Here is a 23,905-nt window from a genome sequence, read left to right on the forward strand (position 1 = left end):
TTTCCAGAGGAGGTGTACTTGAGACCCCCGATGGTTTGCGCCGTGAGTTTCCTAGATCCCATAGGTGCCTCTGAAGAGGTAGAGCAAAGGACCTGGATCGCAGATGGATACCGACATTGTATGGTGGCTCCCCAATTCCTGTACCAAACCAGCAGCCTTGTTAGTACATATCTGGGGAGATCTCGTGCGTGTTGAAGAATGGGTTGGAGCCAGAGACTTGAAAATGATGGCCTAGTGGAAAGAGCGTGGGCATGGGAGTCAAAGAATCTGGGTTCTAATTCCGGCTTTGCTGCTCTTCTTCTGGGTGACCTTAGCCAAGTCACTTTGCTCCTCTGTGCCTCAGTTCCCTCATCTGCAGATTGGGAATTCAGTACCTGTTCTTCCTCCTACTTAGGCTGTGAGCCCCAAGCAGGACCCGATTATCTTGAGTCTACTCCAGCACTTAGTACAGTGCTTAGTACGAGGTAAGTGCTTAGCAGATACCACAATTACTATTTCAGGAAATAATCTAGATCCATATGTGGACAGAATGGCAGGGAAGCCAGTTGTTTGTACCTAAACAAGTGCAGTGTGCCTCTGGGATGCCTCTGAAAAATCTGACTTTGAAGGAAGAGGAGAGAAAAATTGGCAAGGAAAGTTCGGTAGTGAAACCACTGATTAAAACAAGTGCAAAATGAATTCCTTTTCATAATGTGCCTCATAACAGGAAAGTGTTATTTGTGTTTTGGTCATTTGTGTGAGGGGAAACACAAATTTCCTGCCATAGGATGGTCTTAATGGAGGCCCTTAGCCAAAGGAGCCTTTGCCATCATCTAGGCAGTCCAGTCTTACCCATCCCAAGTTGCAAAAACAAGCAGCAACCAAACTGAAAACTGGGAATCCTGTGTCACATCATGCTGTCCTTTTGGGTATTGTTTTTGGGCAGATAGTGTTTGATAATTTTTACAGGAGCATATCGAGTCCATAACTTGTTTTTTACTCTCTGGCCTGTAGTAAGCTTGGGGCTCTGTCACATAACAGGATGGAACAGTAGCCAAAGCAAAGCATCTCTTAGGATCTCAACAGCTAGCTGAGTGGAAAGTTAAAGAGTGATTTGGAAATGAACACTTCAGTCAAACAACCCTGTCGGTTTAAAAAAGTTGCCGGGTTGTGGTGGGGGAAGGGGGAGGCGATTACGCCATTTGAGTCAAATACAGTTCACATTCCATTGTTAGGTCAGTGTTGCTTTTTTAATGTGTCTGCATCCTGTTTGTGGGTTTTTTTTTATTAAATATAACTGGTTAGATTCCTCTGTCCCACCCCCAATCTACCATCCCCCTCACACATACATTTGCAGCCTGCCTTTCCCTGTAGATTCCTTCCATAAAGAATTACTCTTAACCTTTTTGAAGTGCCTTAATTGTTAAGGAATCTTCAATAAACCAAAGACATCTGATCCTGGGGGCAGAAAAAAAATTACAAGTTGAAAGCTGTTTCAGCCTAATAGGCATAGCATTTAGTTTTGTGTTATTTAAAAGCCAAGCTCGTGGTGAAATGAGATCCTTTGAGAGGGTAGATGGACCAGTTGGGTCCACTGTCACACTTGATAGCTTGTGTTTGGTACTCTGACCAAAAGAGGGTGTCAGTCATCAGCTCAACTGAGTTGGACCTGGTCTCACAAGCACTGGCTTGGCCCCTTCATTCATGTGATAGGGGCAACCTATGGAGAAGATAGTTTCTGGGAGAGAGTTCAGCTATATAATAATGATGGTATTTGTTAAGTGCTTCTTATGTGCCAAACACTGTTCTAAGCGCTGGATGAGAACATAAGCCCTTTCTGAATTAGACCCATGTTCCAGCCAGTAAAGCATTTTGTCAGCAACTGTCGCCACAGGATGCTTGGGGGACATCCAACCGTGATGGCTAGCGATGACCATTTAACATCCCTAAATTTTCCCTGTACACCCCCAAACTTTCCCTCTAGTAGCCGATCGAGGGCCTCTCTTTTATGAATTTATTGAAAGCCCCTCTTGAACCTTCTGTCACTTTCAGTCTGCCCAACTTCCTGTGGTAACGAATCCCATATGCTTACCACAACATGATGGAGTACATAGATATGTATTGAACAATTAGAAGGGAGTCAAGAGAAGGGGAGCAGAATTGGCTTTTCTCTCCAAGGTGGGTAGAGGTCCCCACAGCTCATCAATTAGGTGATCCCTTCAGGATATGCCTACCAAAGCTGGCCTACCAAGGGTCTCTGGGTAGGCACTTCCCTGTCCAGTTTCCTCTGAAGTTTGTCCAGGGCTATTCAGAAGAAGCTTCTCCCAGGTGAATCTAATGTGTTAGCCCAGGGAAGGGAGACATAATCAACCCCTTCAATCCCAGCAGGTGGGCTACCTCCACCTCAGTTTCCATTGCTGTCTTTATTCATTCATTCAATCGTATTTAGTGAGCGCTTACTGTGTGCAGAGCACTGTACTAAGTGCTTGGGGAGTACAAGTTGGCAACATATGGAGACGGTCCCTACCCAGCAACGGGCTCGCAGTCTAGAGGGGGGAGACGGACAACAAAACAAAACATGTGGACAGGTGTCAAGCCATCAGAATAAATAGAAGTAAAGCTAGATGCACATCATTAACAACGGGCTCACAGTCTAGAAGAAAGACTAATTCAGGTCCCACCGAGATTTGAACTCGGATCGCTGGATTCAGAGTCCAGAGTGCTAACCATCACACCATGGGGACAACCATCTTCCCATCTTTAGTGCTGATTCCCCTGACACTTAGTAGCGTTGGTAAGGGAACTGTCTGATTTCACAAAAACCTTAAAAAGGGAGGAAGACTAGTCAGGCCACTCCAGGACAAACCTTTTGGGAGTCTGAGCAGTTTACTCAGGACTGGTTGAAGATATGCCCCTCACATATTCTGTATGCTTTCAAGTCTCCTGTTCGGTCTGATGCCAAATCCTGCTGGTTTTGCCTATTGGGTATCTTCTGGATCTGCCCCCTTTCTTACCAACCCAGCCTATTTGATACAGGTAGAAATGGGTAGCCAGCGGAGTAAGGGAACGATGAGCGCCATGTAAAATAGAAATGCCTGACCATTGGATCCAAGTCTTTCCACAGGTGTGTCCTCCTTACCTTTCTACTCACACCCTTTGCTCCTCCAAGCTAGCCTCTTAAGGGTAGCTTGCTCTTTACTCACCTGCCTCTGATCCTTTGCATATACTCTTCCCCCTTCTTGTAACTCCACCATTAAAATCTGCCAAGCCACATCCTTCCCCTGCTTATCTTTCCATCTGTCCTTCCTGTGACTTTCCCATCACTGTAGACAGCACTACCATCCTCCCTTTCTCACAAACCCCTAACCTTGGCATTATCCTCGACTCATCTCTCTCATTCAGTGTCACCAAATTCTTTCCGTTGAACCTTCGCAACATCTCTAAAATCCACTTTCCTCTCCACCCAAACTGTTGCCACATTAATCCAAGCATTTATCCTATCCTGCCTTCATTACTGCATCAGCCTCCTTGCTGACCTCCCTGCTTCATGTTGCTCTCCAATCCAGTCCTTAGTTCACTCTGCTGCCCAAATCATTTTTCTACAAAGCTGTTCAGTCCATGTTTTCCCACTCCTCAAGAACCTCCAGTAGTTGCCCATCCACCTCCCCTTCAAACAGAAACTCTTCACCATAGCTTTTAAAGCAGTCGATCACCTTGTCCCCTCCTACCTTACCTCACTGCTTTCCTATTACAGCCTAGCCTGCACACTTTGCTCCTCTAATGCCAACCTAGTCACTCTACCTCAAATTGCTCTGTTTCGCCGCCGACCTCTTGCCCACATCCTGCCTCTGGCCTGAAATGCCCTCCTTTTTCATAGCTGTCAGACAATCACTCTCCCCACCTTCATAGACTTATGGAAAGCACCCCACCTCCAAGACACCTTTCCTGACTAAGCCTTCATTTCCTCTTCTCCCACTCCCTTCTGCATCTCCTTTGCACTTGGATTTGCATCCTTTATTTGCATCCTCCATCAGCCCCCCCTCATCCCCACAGGATTTATGTACATATCTGTAATTTACTTACATTAACGCTTGTCTCCCCCTCTAGACTGTAAGCTCATGGTGGGCAGGGAGCATGTCTACTAACTCTGTTATATTGTATTCTCCCAAGTGCTTAGTACGGTGCTCTGCACACAGTCAGTGCTCAGTAAATATTCCCCCCTTCAAAGCTCTCCTACAATATCACTGCCTCCAACAAGCTATCCCTAGTTTAACCCCCACCTCCCTTGTCATGTAATCCCATCAGCCACCCTTGTTATTTAGTTAGATCTCAATCGTTTTATACTACTTATTCATTTGTTTATTTTCTTTACTTTGGTTATTACCCATTGAATCTATATTTTTCCTCTTGTTCCTATTTTATATATACAGTCTGTGTCTGCCTGTCTCCCACATTAGATTGCAAGCTCTTCGAGAGCACGAATGTGTCTTCTGCTTTTGATATATGTCTCCAGGTACTTAGTAATAATTGTGGTATTCGTTAAGCACTTATTGTGTGTCGAGCATGGTACTAAATGCTGGGGTAGATACAAGATCATTAGTTCCCACATTGAGGTCACAGTCTAAGTAGGAGGAAGAGCAGGTATTGAATATCCATTTTGCAGATGAGAAAACTGAGGCACAGCAGGCAAGTGGTGAAGCCGGGATTAGAACCCAGGTCCTCTGACTCCCAGGCCCATGCTCTTTCCACTAGGCCACAGGTTCTCTGCTCAACAGTAATCAGTCATTCAATGATATTTATTGTGCGCTTACTGTGTGCAGAGCACTGTACTAAGAGCTTGGGAGAGTACAATGCAACAGAGTTAGCAGATACGGTCCCTGCCCACAACGAGCTTACAGTCTGGAGGGGGAGACGGACAGTAGATACTCAATAATGATAATGGACTGACTGATTTCAGGGAGGAATGCCAAGATTCACACATACTGGATTTTACAGAAGACTTCAACACTATCAGCAGAGCTGGCCACTGGCAAATGCTAAGCCTGTTTTATTGCCCTTAAGTTCACAAAGATCCCAAGACTACTTCCCAGTAGTGCGACTGAGCTATTCAGGGAACATCTAAGCACTTGAGTATTCTGCTCAGTAGAGAGAAATACTCAGTATTTCTACTCAGCTAGACTCACTCGCTCCCCTTTCCCTTCGCCGCTCTCATACCACTAACCCACAGCCCTGGATCACTGCCACTGTCCGCCTCCTTCGCTCTTATGCTCGAGCTGCCGAACGCTGCTGGCGAAAGTCTAAACACCATGCCAACCTCGTTCACTTCAAGTTTATCCTTTCCTGCCTTAACTCAGCCCTCACTTCTGCCAGACAAAACTATTTCTCCTCCCTTATTGACACCCATGCCCATAGCCCCCGCCAGCTCTTCCGTACATTCAACTCCCTTCTCAGGCCCCCGGTTCCTCCCCCTCCTCCTTCCATCACCCCCAACGATCTGGCCTCCTACTTCATTAACAAAATTAAATCCATCAGGTCCGACCTCCCCAAAGTCACTTCTCCCCCTTCTCCAACCCCCCGGCTCTCAACACTCTCTGCTACTCTCCCATCCTTCCCAGCAGTATCCTCAGAGGAGCTCTCCTCCCTCCTCTCAAGCGCTACTCCGGCCACCTGTCCTTCTGACTCCATTCCCTCTCATCTCATGAAATCTCTCGCTCCATCCCTTCTCCCCTCCTTAACTTCCATCTTCAACCGCTCACTCTCCACTGGTTCCTTCCCCTCTGCCTTCAAACATGCCCATGTCTCTCCCATCCTAAAAAAACCCTCTCTTGACCCCACCTCACCTTCTAGTTATCGTCCCATATCCCTCCTACCATTCCTTTCCAGACTCCTTGAACGAGTTGTCTGTACGCGCTGCCTAGAATTCCTCAACAACAACTCTCTCCTCGACCCGCTCCAGTCTGGCTTCCGTCCCCTACATTCCATGGAAACTGCCCTCTCAAAGGTCACCAATGACCTCCTGCTTGCCAAATCCAACGGCTCCTACTCTATCCTAATCCTCCTCGACCTCTCAGCTGCCTTCGACACTGTGGACCACCCCCTTCTCCTCAACACGCTATCTGACCTTGGCTTCACAGACTCCGTCCTCTCCTGGTTCTCCTCTTACCTCTCCGGTCGTTCCTTCTCAGTCTCTTTTGCAGGCTCCTCCTCCCCCTCCCATCCTCTTACTGTGGGGGTTCTCCAAGGTTCAGTGCTTGGTCCCCTTCTGTTCTCGATCTACACGCACTCCCTTGGTGACCTCATTTGCTCCCACGGCTTCAACTATCATCTCTACGCTGATGACACCCAGATCTACATCTCTGCCCCTGCTCTCTCCCCCTCTCTCCAGGCTCGCATCTCCTCCTGCCTTCAGGACATCTCCATCTGGATGTCTGCCCGCCACCTAAAGCTCAACATGTCGAAGACTGAACTCCTTGTCTTCCCTCCCAAACCTTGCCCTCTCCCTGACTTTCCCATCTCTGTTGACGGCACTACCATCCTTCCCGTCTCACAGGTCCGCAACCTTGGTGTCATCCTCGACTCCGCTCTCTCGTTCACCCCTCACATCCAAGCCATCACCAAAACCTGCCAGTCTCAGCTCCGCAACATTGCCAAGATCCGCCCTTTCCTCTCCATCCATACCGCTACCCTGCTCGTTCAAGCTCTCATCCTATCCCGTCTGGACTACTGCATCAGCCTTCTCTCTGATCTCCCATCCTCATGTCTCTCTCCACTTCAATCCATACTTCATGCTGCTGCCCGGATTATCTTTGTCCAGAAACGCTCTGGGCATATCACTCCCCTCCTCAGAAATCTCCAGTGGCTAGCAATCAATCTGCGCATCAGGCAGAAACTCCTCACCCTCGGCTTCAAGGCTGTCCATCACCTGGCCCCCTCCTACCTCACCTCCCTTCTCTCCTTCTACAGCCCAGCCCGCACCCTCCGCTCCTCCGCCGCTAATCTCCTCACCGTACCTCGTTCTCGCCTGTCCCGCCATCGACCCCCGGCCCACATCATCCCCCGGGCCTGGAATGCCCTCCCTCTGCCCATCCGCCAAGCTAGCTCTCTTCCTCCCTTCAAGGCCCTATTGAGAGCTCACCTCCTGCAGGAGGCCTTCCCAGACTGAGCCCCTTCCTTCCTCTCCCCCTCGTCCCCCTCTCCATGCCCCCCATCTTACCTCCTTCCCTTCCCCACAGCACCTGTATATATGTATATATGTTTGTACATATTTATTACTCTATTTATTTTACTTGTACATATCTATTCTATTTATTTTATTTTGTTAGTATCTTTGGTTTTGTTCTCTGTCTTCCCCTTTTAGACTGTGAGCCCACTGTTGGGTAGGGACTGTCTCTACATGTTGCCAATTTGTACTTTCAAGCACTTAGTACAGTGCTCTGCACATAGTAAGCGCTCAGTAAATACGATTGATGATGATGATGATATCTCCTCCTCTCACAGCACCCACCCCTCTTATGTTGTTGTTGTCTTATGCTGTTGAGTCGTGTCCGACCCATAGCGATGTCATAGACACATCTCTCCCACAGTGCCCCATTTCCATCTGCAATCGTTCTGGTAGTGAATCCACAGAGTTTTCTTGGTACAAATATGGAAGTGGTTTACCATTGCCTCCTTCCACACAGTAAACTCAAATCTCTGCCTTCAACTTTCTCCCGTGCCACATACCTTTAAACTCTATTGCTTCCCCAACCTGTAATTTATTTTAGAATCAGTCTCCCTGGCTAAACAGAATCAATCAATTGTATTTATACCATGTGCAGAGAGCACTGTACTAAGCGCTTGGGAGAGTACAATATAACAGAATTGTTGATAGACACATTCTCTGCCCAGAACGAGCTTCCAGTCTGGGGGGCGGGGGGGAGTCACCGGTATAGAGGGTCTTGAAGGCTAGAAGGCTCCTTGAAGGCAGGGATTCTCTATTGCACTCTTCTAAGTGCTTTGTACAGTGCTCTGCCCAGAGTCAGTGCTCAGAAGATGCTGTTGTTTGAGATGAAAGTGCCCGTCTGATCTGTCGTCATCTGAGTCAAGTAGTCAATGCAGTGTGGCCAGTTTTATTCCCTTGCATGCACACTTGAAAAGATGATCAGATAATTTGATAGCTGCACATAGAATATGCTTATGATCTACTGGGAAAGTCTGCCAACTCAACAGGCCGCAAGCATCATGGAAAGGCTCTGAGGGTGTCTTCCAGAAGCTATTGCATACTGATGACCACACTCTCAAGGAACAAATGCAAAAGGATATTCTGCTAAGTAAAAACTGCTGTACCCCATCTGCACAACCCTCTGAACTTTTAGAAAACTGGTGTTCTGTGGAAGACAAACCCTGGGAGAAACCATACACACAACCAGAAATTTTTATCAGCAGCACATAGCTGAATGCTGCCACTGATGCACAGATAGACAAAGATGTAGAAAACCAAATTAAGAAAGCCAATCTGTCCTCTGGGAGATTGACTGGGTGTAGCAACAGTGGGGCTACAGGCAAATGAAACATCTTCGTAACGCTCCTAAAGAAAAACGTTCCATTTGGCTGTGAGGCCTGGCTCTACCCCAGAAGGCATGTCAGCCTTCTCAAATACGCTTGGTTTTTCAGTAATGTATGTTTGTCGCTGCACAGTTTGGATAGAATGCCGTTAGAGGATTAGTGAATGTTTTTCAGACGATGCATACCTCTATCGAATGCTGTATTAGAAGAAACAGGATCGTCCCGAACAATCTGGTGTAGCAGCAGACTGTATGTTGAATTAATATATATATGCACATGAGTACTGAGGGTTGGAATAAATTATAATAAGTGGCTGCTGAGTTGGTGTGATTATGGTGTTGTGAATTAATTGGAGAAGGTTTCCTGGATGAAGTGGGATTTTAGAAGGATTTTAAAGATGGGGGAGAGCTGAATGAGAAGGAGGAGGAGATGGAAGAGCTAAGAGTGGGGTTCAGTTAGAAGGTGAGATTAAGAGGAGTGAAGAGTGCTAATTGGAGAAGCAGCCTGGCCTAGTGGATAGAGCACAGGCCTGGGAGTCAGAAGAACCTGGGTTCTAATCCCAGCTCCACCACTTGTCCACTGCATGATCTTGGATAAGTCACTTCACTTCTCTCCACCTCAGTTACCTCATCTGTAAATTGGGAATTAGGACTGTGAGCCCCATGTGGAACAGGGACTGTGTCCGATCGGGCAACCTTGTATTTACCCCAGTGCTTAGTACAGTGTCTGGCACATAGTAAGCACTTAACAAATACCACTGGGGAAAAAAAATGGGGATGGGGCCAAAGTGGTGCACAGGGCTAGGGAGCCGCCCCCCACCCCCCCATCTTTCCCAGTGAGCCTTGGAGAGTGGGAGAAGGCGAGGACCTCTTGGCAGGGAGAAGCAAGGAAATCAGTGACATCTGGAGTGAGCCAGATTTTGATGATGATGGAGCAGTGATTAGATCAGGAACAGGTCAATGATGTAGGGGAGATTGCCCACTGTGGAGCAGGAGTTCTCCAGGCCACATTTAGATGGGGTTGTAGGGTGTTGGGGGTGGAAGAAGGGACAGCACAAAGGGATTGGATGGGAGTAAACTGGCAGGGTGCCATGCTGACGATAGATGACATAGGATGGAGGCGAGAGAAGGACAGGGATGTGGTCAGTGGAGAGTAGGATCAGCAAGGTCATGGTGCAAGCCCAAAACCCTAAGGAACACAGCTTTCAGTCTCTGGCCCGTAGTCACTACAGCTACCAGCGTGGCCTAGTGGATAGAGCATGGGCCTGGGATTCAGAAGGTCATGGGTTCTAATCCTGGCTCTGCCACTTGGCTGCTGCATGACCTTAACTTCTCTGTGCCTCAGTTCCCTCATCTTTGAAATGGGGATTAAGATTGTGAGCCCTATGTGGGATAGGGACTGTGTCCAACCCTTGTATCTACCCCAGCGCTTAGAACAGTGCCTGGCACATAGTGAGCGCTTAACAAATGCCATAATTGTTATTATTATCACTACCAGTCCCTGCCTCGGAGAGACAGCAGCCTCTGGTCTTAGCCTCGGAAGGGAGCGGGCAAAAGCGGTTTTAGAAGGTGAAAAGGGATGGGGTCAGAGGCACAGGTGGAGCGGGTAGATTTTTGAAAGCAGGCGGAAGATCTCTTCTCGAGTTGGCTGAGATTTGGGGGAACGCACACCTGGTGCTCATCAAGAGGGAGAGGTGGGAGAAGTGAGGACACGGAGTTTCAGGAGGGAGTTAATGTTCTGGTATAATTGGTGGAGGGGGTAAATGGAGGGAGTTTAGAGATCATAGGTCTCTAGGGAAAGAGAGGACAGGTTTGTGAGAAATGAGGATGTGAGAGAGATGATAGGTTAAGAAGGAAAGTTTTGGTGGGAGAGTAACTGTCACAGTTCCTTCAAAGATCTCATTGCCAGTGGCAGAACACTGAGTTGGGTGGACTATTGGGCTGACCCAGCAATTGAATATCTTTTATTCTTTTGCCTGAGAGGAATGAAGTAAATGGGTCTCAGAATCAGGAGATCTGAATTGTCCTCCCAACTCTGCCACTAGCCTGCTGTGTGACTGTAGTAAGTCACTTAACTTCTCTATTCCTCATTTGTAAAATGGAGATACCATCTTCTCCCTATGTCAAAAAGATATAGTCAGGGGAAGCTTATTAATGATAGTAATAATAATTGTGGTATTTGTTAGGCACTTACTATGTGCCAAACACTGTACTAACCACTGGGGTGGATACAAGCAGTCGGGTTGTGCACAGTCCCTGTCCCACATGGTGCTCATGGTCTCAATCCTCACTTTACAGATGAGGTAACAGAGGCCCAGAGAAGTGAAGTGATTTACCCAAGGCCATACAGCAGACAAGTGGCAGAGCCGGGATTAGAACCCATGACCCTCTGACTCCCAGCCCCGTGTTCTATCCACTAGGCCACACTGCCTCTCCTAGCCTAGATAATTGATGTGGAACTCTGGGAAAGTAAAAAAGTCTCTATTCATAATATTATCATTATTATTGGTAGTAGTAGTAATACTACAGGGAAGTTCCCCATAGGGCCCTAAAGAGGCTAAATTAACAGTTGTAAAAGGCGGCTTAGCAGAGACATTGTGGTTTGACTGGAGAAAGTTGCAGTAGTGTAGATGAAAGGTGGTCAGTCTCTGCAATGTTATGGGCTGATAGTAAGATTGATATAGACTCTCCCTTCCCCGCAACAAAACACTACACTTAAGCCAAAGTTTTTTTGTTTTTGTTTTTGTTTTTTTCCAATTATTCAGAGCTGAAGGCTCACCGGATTTGGCTTAATAGGCAGTGCACTTTTAAGCAATGTGTCATAAGACCAAAGCAAGAAAGATGGTATAGCATCAGCAGAATTAAGCAATGATTGTATTCACCCTCGGTTATAGCTGTTAGACTTGATGCAGTGTGTTGTGACTTTTCAAGCAGTTCTGTCATTGTCACGAGTTGTGCAGAATTTAGCCTCCAATGGCAAGCCAAGATCATTAGCTATAAGGTCCTTACACAGTCATCCTAACAGTGATTAGACCAGAGTTATTGCAGTTCAACCCATCTGGCCTGGGCATGTTCTGTGCACAGCACTGTGGGAGCTCAAGTATTAAATAACAAAGTCACCACCACCACCAAACGTCTGTGTTAGTTGCCCTTTTCCCCATAGCCAAAGCTTAGCTATGCTTGTTCTTTTGTACTCTTCTTAACAAACAAACAAAAGCCCAAGCCCACGAGGGCCACTTCAGACATAAATCTTTTTGTCTGTTCTCATTGTGAAAGTTGGCTACTACAGCCTGTTCAGAGGCTGAGACAGGAGAGTTGCCAGGGAAGCATCGCTTCTTTTTGTAAGTCTCTCTTGAGCAGCCTAAATTGTGGCAAAGTCCCACTGACCACCACTAGGAAGCACGAATCCCAAGATGCATTTACCCCGCCCCGATGAAGCGAGCCAGCCACATTTGAATCAAGCCAGCCTTTTGAAGCAAATACTGACCTCTGTTAACCCAGCCATCGAGATTTATTGTCTTTGGAAGATATTGGAGGCTGATTGGCAAAGCCAAGATTTCTACATTTCCCCCTTGACTGAGAATAGAAGCCAAATTATAAATTGATTACCTAGGCACTCGACTTTTCCCTGAGCTGGTATCTGAAAAGAGGGTGCCCTCCGGACCTTACAGAATGATGCCTCACCCAGAGCCGTGGAAGGAAATACCCCTTTCTCTGGCCAAGGTTTATTGTGACCTCGATTTTAAAGAACTTTTTAATGAGGTGCTGATTTGTCAAAGTTTAAGTCAATGCAGCCTGAGTTTCTAAAAATATTACTTTACTTGTATCGGGGCATTCGAGTGCAGCGACCTTGAGCCGTGCGTGTTTTAAGCGAGCGTCATTGACGGTTCACTCGGCTACGTGACTTTTCTGCCAATGTAAGGCGTCTTTGGGCCCCAGAACTAGTTAGCTCAGTTGAATAGAGCATGATGCCAATATGAAAATGGAAATGGGTGGAGCCCTTCCCAGACCAGAAGGTATCCCGCAGCCAGTGGAAGAGCCAAAGTGGGGCACCCGCAGACAGAGCTGGCAGTAGAAATTCCACACTCCCTGAAGCCCAATATTAGATATCCTTGAAAAATGCTGAGAAACCACATCCACCAACAAGCCAACCTGGGCACTGATCAGAAAAACCACGTGGCAGAGTGGAAAGAGCACAGGCCTGGGAGTCAGAGGACCTGAGTTCTAAACTTGGCTGCCACTTGTCTGCTGTATGACCTTGATGATGATGGCATTTATTAAGCGCTTACTACGTGCCAAGCACTGTTCTAAGTGCTGGGGTAGATACAAGTTAATCAGGTTGGACACAGTTTCTGTCCCACATGGGGCTCACACTCTTAATCCCCATTTTAGAGATGAGGGAACTGAGGCCCAGAGAAGTGAAGTGACTTACCCAAGGTCACACAACAGACATGTGGCAGAGCTGAGATTAGAAGCCAGGTCCTTTTGACTCCTAGGCCCATGCTCTATCCACTAAGCCATGCTGCTTCTCCTGTTGAGCCAGTCTTCTCTGGGCCTCAGTTTCCTTATCTGTAAAATGGGGATTAAATACCTGTTCTCTCTCCTGCTTAGACTGTGAGCACCATGTGGGACAGGGATTATGTCCTACTGGATTGGAATGTCTTGAACCTACCCAAGTGTGTAGTACAATGCTTGGCACGTAGTAAGCACTCAGCAAATACAATGATTGTTATTTATTAAGCCCTTTCTATGTGTCAGCACCTTTGAGCGCAGGAGGCAGAGCTACAAATGATAAGGAGTCCTGAAAAGAGCAGCCAAAACCACAACCAAAATTCATCTTCAGATCTTTGCTGTGTGTCAGGGACCACTGGTCATGCATTGGCTTAAGTCACACCTGCAACCTTAAGAAACACCACTGTCACCAGCATTGTTTTTCAATACAAAGTACAATTTTGAAACGTGCACCCTAAATTGGGGGGTGGGGGGTGGGGTGGGGGGGGAATTTGCCAGTCAAGCTCACAGTTCAGAAAATAAAGCAAGAGAGAAGGACTGATGACTGTCACCAGGACCAAACCAACCTCCTTCTCTCCCTGGCGAGGTTGGATCCCCTGACAGATGGTACATTTTGATCAGTGCTCCTCAACCTCGAATTCCTCAACACCCACTCTCTCCTCGACCCCCTCCAATCTGGCTTCCGTCCCCTACATTCCATGGAAATTGCCCTCTCAAAAGTCACCAATGACCTCCTGCTTGCCAATTCCAACGGCTCCTACTCTATCCTAATCCTCCTCGACCTCTCAGCTGCCTTCGACACTGTGGACCACCCCCTTCTCCTCAAAACACTATCCAACCTTGGCTTCACAGACTCTGTCCTCTCCTGGTTCTCCTCTTACCCCTCCGGCCGTTCACTCTGTCTCTTTTGTGGGCTTCTCCTCCCCCTCCCATCCCCTTACTGTAGGGGTTCCTCAAGGGTCAGTTCTTGGTCCCCTTCTGTTCTCTATCTACACTCACTCCCTTGGTGAACTGATTCGCTCCCACGACTTCAACTATCATCTCTACGCTGATGACACCCAAATCTACATCTCTGCCCCTGCTCACTCTCCCTCCCTTAGGCTCATGTCTCCTCCTGCCTTCAAGACATCTCCATCTGGATGTCTGCCCTCCATCTAAAACTCAGTATGTCCAAGACTGAACTCCTTGTCTTCCTTCCCAAACCCTGCCCTCTCCCTGACTTTCCCATCACTGTTGACGGCACTACCATCTTTCCCGTCTCAAAAGCCCACAACCTTGGTGTCATCCTTGACTCTGCTCTCTCGTTCACCCCTCACATCCAATCCATCACCAAAACCTGCTGGTCTCACCTCCGCAACATTCATCATCATCATCATCAATCGTGTTTATTGAGCGCTTACTGTGTGCAGAGCACTGTACTAAGTGCTTGGGAAGTACAAGTTGGCAACATATAGAGACAGTCCCTACTCAACAGTGGGCTCACAGTCTAAAAGGGGGAGACAGAGAACAAAACCAAACATACTAACAAAATAAAGTAAATACAATAGATATATACAAGTAAAATAAATAAATAAAAAGAGTAATAAATATGTACAAACATATATACATATATACAGGTGCTGTGGGGAAGGGAAGGAGGTAAGATGGGGGGATGGAGAGGGGGACGAGGGGGAGAGGAAGGAAGGGGCTCAGTCTGGGAAGGCCTCCTGGAGTAGGTGAGCTCTTAGTAGGGCCTTGAAGGGAGGAAGAGAGCTAGCTTGGTGGATGGGCAGAGGGAGGGCATTCCAGGCCCTGGGGATGACGTGGGCCGGGGGTCGATGGCGGGACAGGCGAGAACGAGGTACGGTGAGGAGATTAGCGGCAGAGGAGCGGAGGGTGCGGGGTGGGCTGTAGAAGGAGAGAAGGGAGGTGAGGTAGGAGGGGGCGAGGTGATGGAGAGCCTTGAAGCCCAGGGTGAGGAGTTTCTGCCTGATGCGCAGATTGATTGGTAGCCACTGGAGATTTTTGAGGAGGGGAGTAACATGCCCAGAGCGTTTCTGGACAAAGACAATCCGGGCAGTAGCATGAAGTATGGATTGAAGTGGGGAGAGACAGGAGGATGGGAGATCAGAGAGGAGGCTGATGCAGTAGTCCAGACGGGATAGGATGAGAGCTTGAACGAGCAGAGTAGCGGTTTGGATGGAGAGGAAAGGGCGGATCTTGGCAATGTAACATTGCCAAGATCCGCCCTTTCCTCTCCATTCAAACCGCTACCCTGCATCAGTCTCTCATCCTATCCCGACTGAATTACTGCATCAGCCTCCTCTCTGATCTCCCATCCTCCTGTCTCTCCCCACTTCAATCTATACTTCACGCTGCTGCCCAGATCGTCTTTGTGCAGAAACACTCTGGGCATGTTAATCCCCTCCTCAAAACTCTCCAGTGGCTACTAGTCAACCTACGCATCAGGCAAAAACTCCTCACTCTCGGCTTCAAGGCTCTCCATCACCTCTCCCCCTCCTACCTCACCTCGCTTCTTTCCTTCTACAGCCCAGCCCGCACCCTCCGCTCCTCTGCCGCTAACCTCCTCATTGTGCCTCGTTCTCGCCTGTCCCGCCATCGACCCCAGGCCCACGTCCTCCCCTTGGCCTGGAATGCCCTCCCTCTGCACATCCGCCAAGCTAGCTCTCTTCCTCCCTTCAAAGCCCTGCTGAGAGCGCACCTCCTCCAGGAGGCCTTCCCAGACTGAGCCCCCTCCTTCCTCTCCCCCTCCCCATCCCCCCTGCCCTACCTCCTTCCCCTCTCCACAGCACCTGTTATATACGTTTGTACATATTTATTACTCTATTTTACTTGTGCATATTTACTATTCTATTTATTTTATTTTGTTAATATGTTTTGTTTTGTTGTCTGTCTCCCCCTTCTAGACTGTGAACCCGCTGTTGGGTAGGGGCCGTCTCTGTATGTTGCCAACTTGTACTTCCCAAGCGCTTAGTACAATGCTCTGCACACAGTAAGTGCTCAATAAATATGATTGAATGAATGAACCTTTTATGGTTAAGGACTTTTTCAACATAGGGAGTTTGTGGGGATCCTTTCTGACCTCCTAGACTGTAAGCTCATTGTGGGCAGGGAATATGGCTGTTCATTGTTATTTTGTAGTCTCCCAAGCACTCAGTACAGTGCTTTGCACTCAGTGAATGCTCAGTAAATGCAATTGGCTGACATACTGACCTCCTCCCTCCTATCCAGCACTCCCTTAAAGTGGTATAGGTTGCTCACTGACTACTTCTCACTGACACCCCCTTTATTTTTTATTTGACCATACATGAGAGAACGGGAGCCAGCCTGGGCATGCAAATGGAATCAAGAATTGTTATTTTCCGTTGCTTTTGATGAACATGTACTTTGTGAAGAGCTTTGTACTAGGTGTTGAGGCAAGTTTCAAAGTTACTGAATTGGACACAGGCCCCGACTCATTCACAATCTAAGATGGGAAGATGAAGTGAAGGGGAATAGATGTGGGCAATGGAAACACAAGGAAAACCACGCAAGAAGCAACGTGGCCTAGTGGATAGACCTCAGGCCTGGGAGTCAGAAGGACCTGGATTCTAATCCCGGCTCCGCCACGTGGTTGCTGTATGACCTTAGGCAAGTCACTTCACTTCTCTGGGCCTCAGTGACCTCATCTGTAAAATGGGGATTAAGACTGCGAGCCCCATGTGGGACATAGACTGTGTCCAACCTGATTTAGCTTGTATCTACTCCAGCAGTTAGTACAGTTGCCTGGCACATAGTACGTGCTGAACAAATATCATAAAAAAAGCGAAAGAAATTGCATGAAAGAAGCAAAAATTTTAAATTTACAGACAATGAAACAACATCAAGAGCAGCAATATATTACTGCTGAAAGGATATTTCCAGGCTCCTCACTGCTCTATCAAAGACTGTTCTCGGCCTAGCAGTCTCAGCCTTTCCAGGGTTCCAACAGTTAGGAAAGTGTATTGCAGGCCTAGATTGTAAGCTCACTGTGGGCAGGGACCGTGTCTACAAACTCTGTTATGTTAGGCTCTCCCAAACGCTTAGTACATGAGAAGCAGCATGGTGTAGTGGATAGAACCTGGGCCTGAGAGACAGAAAGTCATGGGTTCTAATCCCAGCTCCGCCACTTGTCTGTTTTGTGACCTTGGGTAAGTCATTTTACTTCTCTGTGCCTCAGTTACCTCCTCTGTAAAATGGGGATCGAGACTGTGAGCCCCAAATGGGACAGGGACTGTGTTCAACCCGATTTGCTTGTATCCACAACAGCGTTCAGTACAGTGCCTGGCACAAATAAACGCTTAACAAATACCATCATTATTATTACAGTGCTCTGCACAAAATAAGTGTTCAGTAAATACTGTGGATTGATTGATAGCTCCGTCGTGGTTTGCTTCCACAAGGGAGCACTTCTCCCGGCAGAAGTGGCAGGTTGGGCGATACCTTGGTTGGCTCCTGGTGCTTTAGCGGGTGCCGCGTGGCTGCGGTTTTAAATTCTGGCAGGACTTCTCCCCAACGATGGGGTGTCTCCGATGTTTTGAGGCAGGAAGGAGACCATTACCACTCTTCCCTCATTTTCCCTTCTGCCAGATCTCAGGTACAAGGTGGGGACGACACTTTTTATTTCTCCCTATTGCCGGAAAGGATGTTTTCCTAACATTTCCAACAGTTTGCAATCAATCGAAACCAGAGAAGGCAATTGTGTGTAAAGGTCGGGGCCTGTCCAGAGTAATGGAACGGAGCAAAGACAAGCATTTCCAGACAGAGAAACGCAAGGGCAGCCACCCTAAAGGAAGGAGGTGAAACTGCCACCGTTTGAGAGCTTTAAAATGCCACTTATCCAAACACCAGAGAATGTAGCACAGTGAAACACTGTGTTTACATTAGAGTAATTTACATCTTCACAAAATTTACACCGTTTGTAGACCCTGTTTAGTTTTCCTCGGTGTCCGTACACCGACTGAGCTGGAAAACAGCACCCAGCACAATCCCTGTGAAACTCGACAGGATAGGGCTGAATGAACTTTCAATTCGCTGTTGAATATTTGCAGAAGACTCAGCCTTGCCACAGCACCTCCTCACTTCCTGTCCTGAGGAAAACAAATCGCTGTGAATTCTTTTCATCCTGAGAAATTACTCAGTGGTGCCATAGCCAAAAGACCCTCCCCCAGATTGGAAGGGGTCACAATCACAAACGTCCTCCAAAGGGGAAAAGAGGAGACACCTCTTTGTCCTTTAATGTGATTTAGTGAAGGGCTTCTCCCACTTGCTCTCGTGAATTCTACTCCCCTCAGGGCAGTTTCTCCCAATGTTTCCTCTCCCCTGCCCTCCGGTCAAGGGAGTCAGAGTCAAATTGAGGGAAATGTTGTTTTTTTTTTAAATGATTTCTTTTGTGGGGGTTCAATGACCTGACAGCAGCGGAAGGTCACACGCTGCTAGTGGAAGCATCAAACTGGCCACAGTTGATGTTCAATAATAATAGAGTTAACTTTGGTTTTTCTGCAGGTCTGGGGGCAAGGGGAGTAACAGATGATGGCTGGGATGTATTCCTAACTCTGGGGTGGGGGTTCCCTTGCAAATCACCCCCAGAATTAGAAACAGAGCTAAAAACAGGTGTACATCCCCACAACTGCATTTTCTGACCTGGAAGGGACTCTCTGCCCAGACTTCAGACTCCAAGGGCCTCAGAAACTGAGATGGCAGGAGACAGAGGGAGACTTCTGGATCTTCCTTCTGACCCAGGGATGGTGGAAAACAGAAACCCCCACCCCATGGTCAGAAAATAAAGGGTATAGGCTTTCCTCACACTATATCTGGATCTGGCATAGTACTGATGACCACCTAACCGACATTTACTGTAATAATATTTGAAAACCTCATTTTTCAACTCTTTTCTTTAGATAGTTATCAATTTCCCTGCCTCACTTACTGTCAGTGGCATTGCTGCTTTTCAGTTGGAGCTGCAATTTTATTGCCTGCAGGAAAGCATTGACATAACTTGTCAGTTGAAGTCAATTACAGAATGTTTAAGTCAACATTGGACCCACTCCCTGAAGTTTTTAGCAAAATTCCATTACTTATCAAAAACTGTGTTTAGCGACTAATCGGATGATATACAGAATGTAGAACATCAGACTGGGTTGGTATCTTTTAAAAATATTTCTCTTGTGAATTATAGCAGGTAACAACTGAAGATTATCCCCTACATCATATATGCCGACATCAGCCAATGCTCCTGCTGTCACAGACATCGAATGCTTTCCCCCTTTTGGTACTCTAGTTTCTGTTGACATAGGAACTGTTTCTGACTCATCTCTGTGGAATATATAGAGAAATTAAAGTGGCCTCCGTCAGGGTTAGCCACTCGATTGATCACTGCTTTTTAGGGAGCACTTTCTGTGTGCAGAGCACTGTGCTAAGCACTTGGGAGACCACAGTTTAACAGAGCTGGTAAGAACTCCAAATGTCCTGAGCCAGACTGTCACCCAGGGCATTTGGGCCTTGGGAGGCACAGGAGTGTGGGGAAAGAATAGAGAGGAGGAGGAGGAGAAAGGAAGGAGATGAAAGCCTAGAGGCATTCCAACCACTGAAGGAAAGAAGAGCTGGACTTGAGGGAGAGAGTCTGCCTGTGGAGGGAACAGGAAGGTGGGGAAGGGCGGGGATTGATCTGAGAGCAGGAGCACTGATTGTGAGAGAGAGAGGGGCCTTCGGGGTTATCATTCCATGCCCAGTAGAATGTTAAATAATCGGGCCATTTTATTCCAGCTCTTTCCTTCAATCAAGCAATCAATCAGGTCTATTGAGTATTTTTTGCATGCAGAGTACTGTGATAAGCGCTTGGGAGAGTAATAATAATAAAGATGGCATTTGTTAAGCGCTTACTATATGCCAAGCACTGGGGTGGATACAAGGTAATCAAGGTGTCCCACGTGGAGCTCACAGTCTTAATCCCCTTTTTACAGATGAGGTAACTAAGGCACAGAGAAGTTAAGTGACTTGCTCAAAGTCACACAGCTGATAAGTGGTGGCGCCGGGATTAGAACCCACTACCTCGGAGTTCCAAGCCCGGGCTCTTTCCACTAAGCCATGCTGCTTCACATAACAAGTTGGGTAGACATGTTCCCTGCCCACCAGGATTCAGAAAATTCCCATAATTCCCGTTCCTAGTTTGGGTTCCACAGATGTAGTGTAATCTCACTCCCACTTTCTCTTTCCTTTGTTCCTTTTTTCTCTTTATCTTCTAGAGTTCTCTCCCTGACACTTTCCTGCCTTCATCTGTCATCATTCTTTCTTCCTAGCTCCTTTCTCTGTGCGTATGTGTCAGTGGATAGGTCTCCCTCTGGGTGTGTGTTTGCCTGTGCATAACTGAGTTTCAGTGTGTGTTTAGGTTTGTGGAAGTGTAGGAGGTGAAATTGTGTGTGTGCTTGGAAAATGTGCGTTTGGACTATAGATGTGCTTGCGGGATGCCAGATATCTCAAATAACCCCTTCCCTCCCTGCCCCGGTCTCCGCACTACCCAACCCTGGTGCCCGTATGCTGGGGCTGGAGCTGGTGAGTCACAGATCCATTAGGGGTGGTCATCAAAGCTTCAAGCACAGATGGCACTGTGAGGGAGATGCTGGATTGGTGAGGAACGATAGCGGGGGTACGGGTTGCTACCTCATGCTGAAGTGGTTTCTCCCCTTCTCCCCCCAGTCCATCTCTCCATCTCCCTGTTGTGTTGCCCAGGGATGGCAAGCCGGATCCGGGCGTCCTGCTCGAGAAACCATTTTAATTTGGGAGATACAGGACCAGCATTGCCAGCTTTGCTTCATCGGTGACCACATTTGAGAAGCGCTGGTCTCAATTATATTTTCCATTTTAAAAAGTGATCAGCAGAAGCACATTTCAGCAGAGGGAATGCAGTTAAACTCAAAGGAACTTACCCTTGAAAGTTTGGATCTGGTGGGAAAATGTCCATTTCTAGGGTCCGGAATGCACACAGAGCTGGAGTGCACTGACTCCCAGTGGCTCCCTCCACGCTCCTGACTCCATTAGGTACATTGCCGAAATAAACTCTGCAAATAAGCTTTGCCTTTGTTTCGGCTCTTTATTACATTCAGAACTTAATACAATTATATGTGGTTACATGAATGTACATTAAATGCCTGTTTCAACAAGAATAGGCTTGCAGTTCTGTCTGTCTCTTGAAACAGATGGTAATTAAGAGTGTGTTTTCTCCCGAAAAGCAGTTCTGTATGTTTACTTGATTTGGTGATTTTTCTTTCCCACTCAGACATTTGCTCTGGAACAATCCTTTTAAATTTTGAGACATGTGAAAAGCCCAGGTCCCCTGAACTTCCTCAGGGGCATATGTGTGGGTGTTTAAAGTGCATGAAGCCTGAAGAGCCATTTGGCTGCCACACAACTCTTCTGGTACAGCACTTTCCATAAGGAACCTGAAGTATTTCCTGACTCTGACTACAGAGTGTCAAGGCTGATTCATGAATGGGCCTATTCTAGAGCTCACGAACGGCTAAGGGAAGTGCAATCCATAGAACCTAGAAGTAAATAATTCTGGGTAAGAGGTAGGTAGGGGACGTTCAAGAAACAAATAAAGAAAAGACCCTCAATCTTAATGTGAAAGGTTACTTCTTATCTACTAGCAAATAGTTGTCCCACCCGGCCCCTTCCTTGCCATGGCCAATTTTTCCTATTCAATGAGCTATGTGTGGGGAAAACCTGCCCCTGAACCCTTTTACCTCATTGTTGGAGGTAAGTCACTCTACCTGTCTCTCTTCTGAGTTAGAAATTAAGAGCAGTTGAGAGAATTTTGGGACTCCTTCCTCGTCACTTAAGGCAAGGGCTTCTGATGACCACAGTCCCTTATAAAAAAAATTCTCCCTTTGACAGTCTTCCCTCCAGAGGGAAGCAGAGGATTGTTCTTTTGACCCCTAGTCCTGGTTTCTCTCAGAGAGTTGGGCCCCCTGGATCAATCAACCAATCAATCAATCGTATTTATTGAGCGCTTACTTTGTGCAGAGCACTGTACTAAGCGCTTGGGAAGTGCAAGTTGGCAACCTATAGAGACAGTCCCTACCCAACAGTGGGCTCACAGTCTAAAAGGGGGAGATAGAGAACAAAACCAAACATACTAACAAAATAAAATAAATAGAATAGATATGTACAAGTAAAATAAATAAATAAATAGAGTAATTAATATGTACAAACATATATACAGGTGCTGTGGGGAAGGGAAGGAGGTAAGATGGGGGGGATGAAGAGGGGGACTAGAGGGAGAGGAAGGAAGGGGCTCAGTCTGGGAAGGCCTCCTGGAGGAGATGAGCTCTCGGTAGGGCCTTGAAGGGAGGAAGAGAGCTATCTTGGCGGATGGGCAGAGGGAGGGCATTCCAGGCCTGGGGGATGACATGGGCCGGGGGTCAATGGCGGGACAGGCGAGAACGAGGTACGGTGAGGAGATTAGCGGCAGAGGAGCAGAGGGTTCGGGGTGGGCTGTAGAAGGAGAGAAGGGAGGTGAGGTAGGAGGGGGCGAGGTGATGGAGAGCTAGCTCTCTTCCTCCCTTCAAGGCCCTGCTGAGAGCTCACCTCCTCCAGGAGGCCTTCCCAGACTGAGCCCCTTCTTTCCTCTCCCCCTCGTCCCCCTCTCCATCCCCCCGTCTTACCTCCTTCCCTTCCCCACAGCACCTGTATATATGTATATATGGTTGTACATATTTATTACTCTATTTATTTATTTATTTATTTATTTATTTATTTTACTTGTACATTTCTATCCTACTTATTTTGTTGGTATGTTTGGTTCTGTTCTCTGTCTCCCCCTTTTAGACTGTGAGCCCACTGTTGGGTAGGGACTGTCTCTATGTGATGCCAATTTGTACTTCCCAAGCACTTAGTACAGTGCTCTGCACATAGTAAGCGCTCAATAAATACGATTGATTGATTGATTGATTGATTGAAGCCCAGGGTGAGGAGTTTCTGCCTGATGCGCAGATTGATTGGTAGCCATTGGAGATTTTTGAGGAGGGGAGTGACATGCCCAGAGCATTTCTGGACAAAGACAATCCAGGCAGCAGCATGAAGTATGGATTGAAGTGGGGAGAGACAGGAGGATGGGAGATCAGAGAGAAGGCTGATGCAGTAATCCAGACGGGATAGGATGAGAGCTTGAACGAGCAGGGTAGCGGTATGGATAGAGAGGAAAGGGCGGATCTTGGCAATGTTGCGGAGCTGAGACCGGCAGGTTTTGGTGACAGCTTGGATGTGAGGGGATGTACTGGATGTACTGTGTGCAGCCACTTGTCTGCTGTGTGACCTTGGGTAAGCCACTTAACTTCTCTGTGCCTCAGTTATCTCATCTGTAAAATGGGGATTAAGACTGTGAGCCCCACGTGGGACAACCTGATTACTTTATATCTACCTTAGCACTTTGAGCAGTGCTTGGCACATAGTAAGTGCACAACAAATACCATGATTATTATTATTTTTATTATTATTATTACTGAACCATCACTTCCTAACAGGTGAAAAGATGGTCGATCAGTCAATCAGTTGTATTTATTGAGCGCTTACCATGTGGAGAACACTTACTAATCACTTGGGCAATTACAATATGACAGTATAACAGAGTTGGTAGACATTCCCTGCCCACAGTGAGCTTACAGTCTAGAGGGGGAGACAGACATTAATATAAAGAAATAAATTATGGTTATGTATATGAGTGCTGTGGGGCTGAGGGAGGGGCAAATACAGGGAGCACATTGGAGTGACGCAGAAGGGAGTGGGAGAAGAGGAAATGTAGGCTTAGTCGGGGAAGCCCTCTTGGAGGAGATGTGCCTTCAATAAGACTTGGAATG

At 47.3% G+C, this 23,905-nt stretch overlaps 1 protein-coding gene and 1 non-coding gene across 2 annotated transcripts in view; one reads left to right on the forward strand and one right to left on the reverse strand.

Moving 5' to 3' along the window:
* EEFSEC (eukaryotic elongation factor, selenocysteine-tRNA specific) overlaps positions 1-23,905 on the forward strand; it is a 319,718-nt gene that overhangs the window by 231,896 nt on the left and 63,917 nt on the right. The window lies entirely within an intron of this gene.
* Positions 2,652-2,727, reverse strand: TRNAQ-CUG. Its single transcript has one exon. It is a non-coding gene; the product is annotated as a tRNA-Gln (tRNA).

The sequence above is a fragment of the Tachyglossus aculeatus genome, chromosome X1 (assembly GCF_015852505.1).
Source record: "Tachyglossus aculeatus isolate mTacAcu1 chromosome X1, mTacAcu1.pri, whole genome shotgun sequence".
Lineage (NCBI taxonomy): Eukaryota > Metazoa > Chordata > Mammalia > Monotremata > Tachyglossidae > Tachyglossus > Tachyglossus aculeatus.